The sequence below is a fragment of the Callorhinus ursinus genome, unplaced genomic scaffold (genome assembly GCF_003265705.2).
Source record: "Callorhinus ursinus isolate GAN/ISIS: 27379988/994484 unplaced genomic scaffold, GSC_fseal_2.0 scaffold33, whole genome shotgun sequence".
NCBI lineage: Eukaryota > Metazoa > Chordata > Mammalia > Carnivora > Otariidae > Callorhinus > Callorhinus ursinus.
Genome location: NW_027397095.1, coordinates 13,868,295 through 13,879,088, shown reverse-complemented (window position 1 = coordinate 13,879,088; position 10,794 = coordinate 13,868,295).

Sequence of the window (10,794 nt, the reverse complement as noted above, 5' to 3'; positions counted from 1 at the left end):
AGCTCCAGGGGACCTCTTTTTATACCTCCCTGACATTCAGTATAAGGAGATAAGGGTTCTTATAATCTTTTACTAAAGAATCTGCTTTTACCCATCCTGTGTTAAGGCATGTATTAGCTCCAATTGCTTGTAAAATATGTTTTGGAGAATTTCATGATGTCACAAACACGTCTATTGTAGAAAATAGTTCCAGCTCACAAATTGTATCTGTTACTAATTACTCAAGGCATGGCAGACTGGCAAACCACAAGTAAAAGATAGTAGTATTTCTAATGGGATTTATTCACAATGCAAAGTCTTGCATATACTTCCCCTTAGCCCAGTGAATTACAGTTTTTGGTAAATCATAATTCAGTGTTAACGTTATTATGATTATTTAAAGTTGTTTGTAGCTGAGACATATAATACAGTTGACCCTCAAACAACATGGGTTTGAACTGCACAGGTCCACTCATGCATGGATTTTTTTCGATAAATATACATATAGTACTGTAATTGTATTTTCCTTATGATTTTCTTAATAACATTTCTTTTCTCTAGCTTACTTTACTGTAAGAATACAGTATGTAATACATATACAAAACATGTGTTAATCAAACTGTTTCTGTTATCAGTAAGGCTTCCAATCAACAGGAGACTGTTAGGAGTTAAGTCTTGGGGGGTCAAAAGTTCTACTCGGACTGTTGACTGTGTGGGGGATTTTGTGCCCTTAACCAGTGCATTATTCCAGGGTTAACTATATACTCTTATTATACTTCTTTTCAAATATGACATTTTGTTTCATCTAGAGTTAATAATTACTTTGGTTATTTTGTTTGGTTGGTTTTCTTTTTTAAAATATTTTATTTATTTATTTGAGAGAGAGAATGAGATAGAGCATGAGAGGGGGGAGGGTCAGAGGGAGAAGCAGACTCCCTGCCGAGCAGGGAGCCTGATGTGGGACTCGATCCCAGGACTCCAGGATCATGACCTGAGCCGAAGGCAGTCGCTTAACCAACTGAGCCACCCAGGCACCCTTGACTGGTTTTCTTGTACCTATTAGTAATTATTCATCAGACCCCTCCGGAGATGTAAAACCCTACTCCACAAGGTCAAAGGAATCAGGTAATCTTTTAGTTTTAGTTTTTATTTTGTTTTTTATTTGGAGACATATTTCTTCTTGCCATCTACCCTTCCACTCCTGTAAGGATTGATTGATCTTTAGGCTTGCTACATAGATGTTATTTCGGAAATTCACTTTGTCTTTCTTAGATTCCTGTTTACTGGATGTCATTCTACTGTTTTTGACCATTGGGTTGTTTCCAATTTCTGGCTATTAAGTAATGTTATGTACATTCTTATATATGTGTCTTTATGCAAGTATTTCTGTTGGGTATATATTTAAGAGTGGATTTGCTGGGTCACAGGTATGTTGAACTTGTGAACTTGGATGGAAAAGAATTACATCTTTATTTTCACTAACCATTATGTGAAATTTAGCATTTCCTTCAATTATGAATGTAGGCAACAAAGCATAGCAGTATCAGCAGTACTTGTAAGTTTGACTGACAAAAATCATAGATCTTTTCCCAGCATATTACAGTTGGTGCACATAATGTGAGATACTGTTTGTGCTGAGGCCTTTAGTTCCTGAACTTTGATGGGTTTCTGCAGCACAAATTGGATTATATGTTGTTGGTTTCCTCCACACGTGTACTTAGTTTCATAATTCCTCCATTCAACTAAGCAAGTTTTAATGACCTTGTGTGTCCATATCTTTTATAATTATCTATTATCATTTTTAATTAATTAATTAATTTTTATTTTTTTATTTTTTTTAAAGATTTTATTTATTTATTTGAGAGAGAGAATGAGAGAGAGAGAGAGAGTTCATGAGAGGGGGGAAAGGTCAGAGGGAGAAGCAGACTCCCTGCTGAGCAGGGAGCCCGATGCGGGACTCGATCCAGGGACTCCAGGATCATGACCTGAGCCGAAGGCAGTCGCTTAACCAACTGAGCCACCCAGGCGCCCTAATTAATTTTTATTTTTAAAGTAATCTCCATGCCCAGTGTGGGGCTCTAATTCATGACCCTGAGATCAAGAGTTGCATGCTCTACCAACTGAGCCAGCCAGACACCCCATATAATTATTTATCTATTTATTTTTTAAAGATTTTATTTTTTATTATTTATTTGAGAGAGAGAGAGAATGAGAGATAGAAAGCACGAGAAGGAAGAGGGTCAGAGGGAGAAGCAGACTCCCTGCTGAGCAGGGAGCCCGATGCGGGACTCAATCCCGACCGCTGAACAGGTCGGTTAAGTGTCTGCTTTCAGCTCAGGTCATGATCCTGGAGTCCAGGGACTGAGCCCCGCATCAGGCTCCCTGATCAGCAGGGTGTCGGCTTCTCCCTCTATCCCTCCCCCCTGCTCGTGATCTCTCTGTCTCTCTCTCTCACACACTCTCTTTCTCTCTCAAGTGAATAAATAAAATCTTTAAAATAAATAAATAAATAAATAAAACAGGAAAACTTTGGGGCATTTGACTGGCTCAGTTGGAGGAGTATGTGACTCTTGATTTTGGGGTCATGAGGTCAAGCCCTATGGTGGGTGTAGAGATTACTTGAATAAATTAAATAAGTAAGTAAATAAATAAATAAATAAAACAGTGAAACTTTTGATATTGGAGTTTGATGATAAGGTAGGTTATTAGATCAAAACATTTCATTTTGAGAAAACTAGTGCGCTTGCATGATTGTTTACTACTTTATTCGCTGGCAGAAGAAATGATATGTTATCTAGCAGTTTCATTGTGTCGTTGGCACTTACATTAAAAAATTAAAATTTAAAAAATTTTATCATGGAAGGAAAGAACACTTAACATGAGCTCTGTCCTCTTAACAGATTTTTAAGTGTGTAATACAGTATTGATTTCTAAGTGTAAAATACAGTATTGTTAACTATAGGCACAGTGTTGTACAGCATGTTTCTAGAACTTATTCATCTTTTTTTTTTAAAGATTTTATTTATTTATTTGAGAGGGAGAGAATGAGAGATAGAGAGCACGAGAGGGAAGAGGGTCAGAGGGAGAAGCAGACTCCCTGCTGAGCAGGGAGCCCGATGTGGGACTCGATCCCGGGACTCCAGGATCATGAGCTGAGCTGAAGGCAGTCGCTTAACCAACTGAGCCACCCAGGCGCCCTAGAACTTATTCATCTTGCTTAACTGAAACTTTATACCCACTGATTAACAACTCCCCACGTCCCCGTACCATGCTATCCTCTGTGCCTATGTATTTGACCATTCTAGATACCTCATCTAAGTGTAATCATGCAATATTTGTCCTTCTGCGACTGGCTTATTTCACTTATCATAATGTCCTAAAGGTTTATCCATGTTACCACTTATTGCAGGATTTCCTTCTTTTTTTTTAGGATCGGATTTATTTATTTATTTATTTATTTGAGAGCGAGAGTGAGAAAGCGCACTCAAGCAGGGAAAGGGGCCGAGGGAGAGGAAGTGAGAGAATCTCAAGCAGACACCATGCTGAGCGCAGACATGGGGCTCGATCTCACGACCCTGAGATCATGACCTGAGCCAAAATCAAGAGTCAGACACTCAACCACCTGAGCCACCCAGGTGCCCCAGATTTCCTTTTTTTTTTTTTAAGGCTGAATAATATTCTATAGTGTGTATATACATTTTCTTTATCCATTCATCTGTTGATGGACATTTAAGTGGTCTCCACATATTGGCTGTTATGAATAGTGCTGAACATAAGAGTGCTAATCTCTTTGAGATCTTGATTTTAATTTTCTTGGATAAATACCCAGAAGTGGGATTTCTGGATCATATGGCAGTTCTATTTTAATTTAATTTCAATTTTTTTTAAAATTTTATTTATTTATTTGCCAGAGAGAGACAGAGTGCACAAAGCAGGGGGAGTGGGAGAGGGAGAAGCAGACTCCCCGCTGAGCAGGGGGCCCAATGTGGGACTCGATCCCAGGACCCTGGGATCATGACCTGAGTCGAAGGCAGATGCTTAACCAGCTGAGCCACTGAGGCGTCCCTTGATTTTAATTTTTTAAAGAATTTCCATACTGTTTTCCTTACCAGCTGCACAAGGGTTCCCAGTGTACAAGGGTTCCAGTTTCTCCACATCCTTGCCAACAGTTGTCTTGTTGTTGTTGTTGTTGTTAATAGCCATCCTAACAGGTTTGAGGTGATATTATAGTTTTGATTTGCATTTACCTGATGATTAGTGTTGTTGGGTATCTTTTCATATATCTGTTGCCATTTGTATATCTTTGAAAAATGTCTAATCAAGTCCTTAGCCCATTTTTTAATTGGGTTATTCATTTAGTTGGGTTTTTTTAATATTGAGTTATAGGATTCCTTTATATATTTTGGAGATTTACCCCTTATCAGATATATAGTTTGCAAATATTTTCTGCCATTCCTTAGATTGCCTTTTCACCCTCTTGAATGTTTCCTTTGCTGTACAGAAGCCTTTGAGTTTAATGTAGTCCCACTTGTTTATTTTTGTTTTTGATGCCTGTGCTTTTAGTGTCCTTAACATGAAATCATTGTTAAGACTAATGTCATGATGTTATCTCCTATGTTTTCTTCTAGGAGTTTTACAGTTTCAAGTCTTATATTTAAGTCATTAATCCATTTTGAGTTCGTTTTGTGTATGGTATAAGATAAAGGTCCAATTTCAATCTTTTGCAAGTGGATGTCCAGTTTTCCCAACAACATTGGGAAGACTATCCATTCCCCATTGTGTATTTTTGGCACCCTAATTCACTAAAGTTGCAGGATATAAAACTGACATACAAAAATTAGTTGCATTTCTTTTTTTTTAAGATTTATTTATTTGTCAGAGAGAAGGAGAGAGAGAGAACAAGCGAGTACAAGCAGGGAGAGTGGCAGGCAGAGGAAGAAGCAGGCTCCCTGCTGAGCAGGGAGCCCGATGCTGGACTCCATCCTAGGACCCTGGGATCATGACCTAAGCTGAAGGCAGGCACTTAACCAACTGAGTCACTCAGGCGTCTCAAACAGTTGCATTTCTATATACTAACAATGATGTATCTGAAAAGGAAATTAGGAAAACAATCCCATTTACAATAGCATCAAAAAAAAATGAAACACTTAGGTATAAACTTAACTAAGGAGGTGACTTGTACACTGAAAACTACAAAATACTGATGAAAGAAATTGAAGATACAAATAATTGGAAAGACATCACATGTTCATGGATTGGAAGAATATTGTTAAAATGTCCCTATTAGGGGCGCCTGGGTGGCTCAGTCGGTTAAGCGGCTGCCTTCAGCTCAGGTCATGGTCCCAGAGTCCTGGGATTGAGCCCCACATCGGGTTCCCTGCTCAGTGGGGAGCCTGCTTCTCCCTCTCCCTCTGCCTGCCTCCCGGCCTGTCTCTCTGCCCACTTGTGCACTCTCTCTTTCTCTGTCAAATAAATAAAAAAACCTTTAAAAAATAAAATAAAATAAAATAAAATGTCCCTTTTACCCAAAGCAATCTCCAGAGTCAATGCAATCCCTATCAAAATCCCAATGGGGGGCTCCTGGGTGGCTCAGTTGGTTAATCATCCAACTCTTGGTTTCAGCTCAGGTTGTGATCTTGGGGTCCTGGGACTGAGCCCCACGTCAGGCTCCGTGCTCAGGGTGGAGTCTGCTTGGGATTCTCTCTCTCTCCCCCTCTGCCCTTACTCCCCGCCCCCCCACCCCCCCCCGCTGTGTGCGTGAGCACTCTCTCTCCTCTCTCTCTCAAATGAATAAATAAATCTTTAAAAAAAATTCCAGTGGAATTTTTTTTTTAAGATTTTATTTATTCATTTGACAGAGAGATAGCACAAGTAGGCAGAGTGGCAGGCATAGGGAGAGGGAGAAGCAGGCTCTCTGCTGAGCAGGGAGCCGGACATGGGGCTCGATCCCAGGACCCTGGGATCATGACCTGAGCCGAAGGCAGCCGCTTAACCGACTGAGCCACCCAGGCGCCCCTGCAGTGGAATTTTTTACAGAAAAAAACAATCCTAAAATTCATGTGGAACCACATAGGATCCTGAATAGCCAAAACAGTCTTTTTTTTTTTAAAGATTTTATTTAATTTATTTGAAAGAGAGAGAATGAGAGCCAGAAAGCACGACAGGGAAGAGAGTCAGAGGGAGAAGCAGACTCCCCCGCCGAGCAGGAAGCCCGATGTGGGACTCGATCCCAGGACACCAGGATCATGACCTGAGCCGAAGGCAGTTGCTTAACCAACTGAGCCACCCAGGTGCCCTAGCCAAAACAGTCTTAAGAAAAAACAAAGTTGAAGGCATCACACTCCCTCATTTCGAAATATATCATAAAGCTATAATAATTAAAACAGTATGGTACTGGGTTGCCTGGCTGGCTCAGTTGGTGGAGCATGTGACGCTTGATCTCAGGACTGTGGTTTGGAGACCACGTTGGGTGTAGAGAGTATTTAAAAATAAATCTTTTTTTAAAAAGTAAAACCTATAGAGGGGCGCCTGGGTGGCTCAGTCGTTAAGCGTCTGCCTTCGGCTCAGGTCATGATCCCAGGGTCCCGGGATCGAGCCCCGCATCGGGCTCCCTGCTCCGCGGGAAGCCTGCTTCTCCCTTCTCCCACTCCCCCTGCCTGCGTTCCCTCTCTCGCTGCATCTCTCTCTGTCAAAGAAATAAATAAAATCTTTAAAAAAAAAGTAAAACCTGTAGAAAAAACCAGTATGGTACTGGCAGACAGACATTAAGACTGATGGAACAGAATAAAGAGCCCAGAAATAAAAAACAATGATAAGTATTTTGTCAATCTTGTTTCAACTATCACTGAAGGATTTTATTTTATTTTTTAAGATTTTATTTATTTATTTGATAGAGAGAGACACAGCGAGAGAGGGAACACCAGCAGAAGGGGTGGGAGAGGGAGAAGGAGGCCCCCTGCCGAGCGGGGAGCCTGATGCGGGACCCAATCCCAGGACCCTGGGACCACGACCCAAGCCGAAGGCAGACGCTCAACGACTGAGCCACCCAGGTGCCCTCACTGAAGGATTTTAAACAAAAGAGTTGCATGATGAGATTTGCATTTTAGAGAGATCTCTGATAGCAGTTTCCAGGATGAATTGAAGGGGGTGAGACAGAGAGGAGAGAGCCAAATGAAGACAGTGCCAAATTCCTTACTTCCCGCTGTCTTTTGAACTCACTTTAATAAAGTTCACCCTGCTTCCAAGCCTCAGGATTCATAGTTGCCAGTGTCATCCATGGCCTCCCTTGAGTGAACTCCATGAACCCCCTGGTGAGTTCTTATCTTCCTGGACCTCCCAGTGGCATCTGACATAGTCAGTCACTCTGTCTTCCTTACCACCCTTGCTTCCCTTGGCTTCTGGGACACCAAGCTCTCCTGATTTATCTCTGATCTTACCAGTCAGTCAGCCCTCTGTGCCTTCTGTGGTCTCCTCCTCCCTCCATCCTCTGGAGTCTGGTGGTTGGAGAGCCCTAGGGCTAGGGCCTTCAACTGCCTCTCTGTGCATTCACCTCCTCAAGGATCTCATTCAGTCTCAAGTCTTTAAACACTCTCTTCAAGGACACCTGCTGCCCGGAACTTTCCTTTGGGTTCCAGACAGATCCAGCTGCCTCCTGGACAGCTCCCTTTGGAGGTCTAATAGGCCTGTCAAACTTAGCACATCCAAACTGAAGTCCTCCTGAGCCTCTCCGCCAATATCCCCCACATCCCTTAATGGCATCTCCATCCTTCCAGTTGCTTGGGTGAAAACCTTCACATCATCCTAACACCTAACACCTCTCACATGCCAACATGCAGATTGCTCTGAGCCAGCAAGACCCCGCGCATGATTGACTCCATGATAATGATCGATTTGACCTTCACTGCCTACCTGCAAGTGCCCACCCACCTTTGCCCCACATTTTCCTAACAAACCTGGAAGTATTTTCGGCACTTTGGAGACAGTCTTTGAGATGCTAGCCCACTGTCTTCCTGGTTTTGGCCTCACTGAAATAAATTCCTTTCTTTTTTCACTACCACTCATTTCTTTGCCTTTGGATTTTATCAGTGGTGAGTGGCCGAGCCTGGTCTGTTTGGGACCTCTGGAGGGAGAAACTCTTGCAGCCCTGCACACCAGGAACAAGCATTGTGGGGCTGAAAATACTGGGACCCTGATCACCCTGTCCTGGCTGGTAAGGTGGTTCCACACTGGCAGAGGCAAGCTGAGAAGACCTGAGGCTACTGCCCCTTTCCTACCTAGCACTCAGGTCCTAAAGGGGAGATTTCACTCAGAAGCAAGTCATTCATCTTACCCCCAACTCCATTGTCTCAGCTTGGAGATTTTTCCTTGGCAGAGAAGTAGTCACAAACAGACGGCTCCTAATCTCTTCCCAAAAGAACTGACTTCATTGGCAACATAGGATGAGGAAGTTCAAGCTTAAGGATATTCTCTGTAACACCTTTTTTTTTTTTTTTTGAGTAAACTCTACCTCCAACTTGGGGCTCAAACTCATGACCCTGAGATCAAGAGTTGTTTGCTCTACCAACTAAGCCAGACAGGTGCGCTCAAGCTGAAGGATATTCTCAAAAACAGTGGTGCTTGTGGTGAAAGGCCATTGGGAGATAGATTCGGTGGAGAGAGAAACTAAACGTAAGCCAATTAATCTGCAAGAGAAATGGGTAAGGAGGCAGCTGGGAGGAGCCTCCCTGGGATCAGAACAAATCTAACACTGACATCAGGAACTGTTCCTTCAAAGGAACTCTAGTTTGATTGAGTTAGTCTATCCAGCAATTTATGTCCCAGGGTATTGTTGGAAACAATAGAGCAAACATCCTGCAGTTAGTGGAGTTTAACATTTGGGCATAGTCAGGAAAAGAGGCAAAGAGAAACCTGTCAAAACCACTGTCATCTTCGGATGACTGTAGGTACACCCAAGACCACACCCCTTGAGGACCAACATAATAGGCTTAACACTGGTGTGTGTTTTGCCGGAGGGGGGGGCAGGTGGTGGTGGTAGCAAGAATAGACTTAAATGAAATAATACAGCTAGTTACTACAAATAATAATAAACCTGAAAAAGGGGGTGAGGAACCTTTACCTAGAGTCAGTATATTACCTAAAACATCCAGTTCCAACAAAAAAAAATTTGATATGCAAAGGAACAGGAAAGTATAACCCATACAGTGGGGCGGGGTTGGGGGGGTATGGAAAAGGAGATAACAGACTACGGGTGAGAATAACCAGATGTCATATTTCTTTTTTTTTTTTAAGATTTTATTTATTTGTTTGAGAGAGAGAGAGAGCAAGCACAAGCTGGGGGGAAGGGCAGAGGGAGAAGCAGACTCCTTGCTGAGCACAGAGCTCAATGCAGGGCTCCATCCCAGGACTCTGAGATCATGACTTGAGCCAAAGGCAGCCGCTTAACCAGCTGAGCCACCCAGATGCCCCTACGGGATGTCATATTTATTTTATTTTTTTAAAGATTTTATTTATTTATTCATGAGAGACGGAGAGAGAGAGAGGGAGAGAGAGAGAGAGAGAGAGAAGCAGAGGGAGAAGCAGGCTCCCAAGGAGCAGGGAGCCCGATGCGGGACTCGATCCCAGGACCCTGGGATCATGACCTGAGCTGAAGGCAGACGCTTAACCATCTGAGCCACCCAGGCGCCCCAGGATGTCATATTTAACAAAGACTTCAAAGTAGCCATTTTAGGGGCACCTGGCTGGCTCGGTTGAAAGAGCACGCGACTCTTGATCTCAGGGTCGTGAGTTCAAGCCCCACGTTGGATGTAGTGATTACTTAAATAAATAAAACTTAAAAACAAAGTAGCCATTTTAAATAGGTTCAAGAAAATAAAGGAAACCATGGTTAAAGAAAGGTACAATGACAATGTCATTCAAAAGAATGCAATAGATAGAAATTATACAAAAATGAGAACCAAATGGAAATTCTAGAGTTGGAAAGTACAGTAACTGAAATGAAAAATTCACTTGAGGGGCTTTTATTAGTTTGCTAGGGCTGCCATAACAAAATGCCACAGACTGGGTGGTTTGAGCAACAGATATTTATTTTCTCACAGTTCTGGAGACTAGAAATCCAAGATCAGGGCGTCTACAAGTTTGGTTACTTCTGAGGCCTCTCTCCTTGGCTTGCAGAGGACCGCCTTTCACTGTTCTTCACGTGGTCATTCCTCTGTGTACAGGTGCCCCTAGTGTTTCTTTCTTTTTTTTTTTTTTTAAGATTTTATTTATTTATTTGACAGAGAGACACAGCGAGAGAGGGAACACAAGCAGGGGGAGTGGGAGAGGGAGAAGCAGGCTTCCCGTGGAGCAGGGACCCCGATGCAGGTCTCTATCCCAGGACCCTGGGATCATGACCTGAGCTGAACGCAGACGCTTAACGACTGAACCACCCAGGCGCCCCCCTAGTGTTTCTTTTTGCATCCAAATTTCCTCATTTTACAAGGGCATCACTTAGATTGGATTAGGGCCTACCTTACAAGATATAGTAAAGCTCATCAGGCTGAAATCAAGTGACCTCAGACATTAATTCAGATCCATACCAAAAACAAAGAACCCAGGGAAAGGTAATAGAGGAGGTCATTGAGAGAATGTGGCTGCCAGTTGACCTGTGAGCTAAGTGAGCTGGACCCAGGCCATTGGAGCCGCCTCAGGCCCTCCCCTGTCCTTGGAATATACATTCTGCCTACCAGTCCTACAGTAGGAGCCATTTCTTTCCCTCTTTCTTTCTTTTTCTTTCTTTCTTTCTTTCTTTCTTTCTTTCTTTCTTTCTTTCTTTCT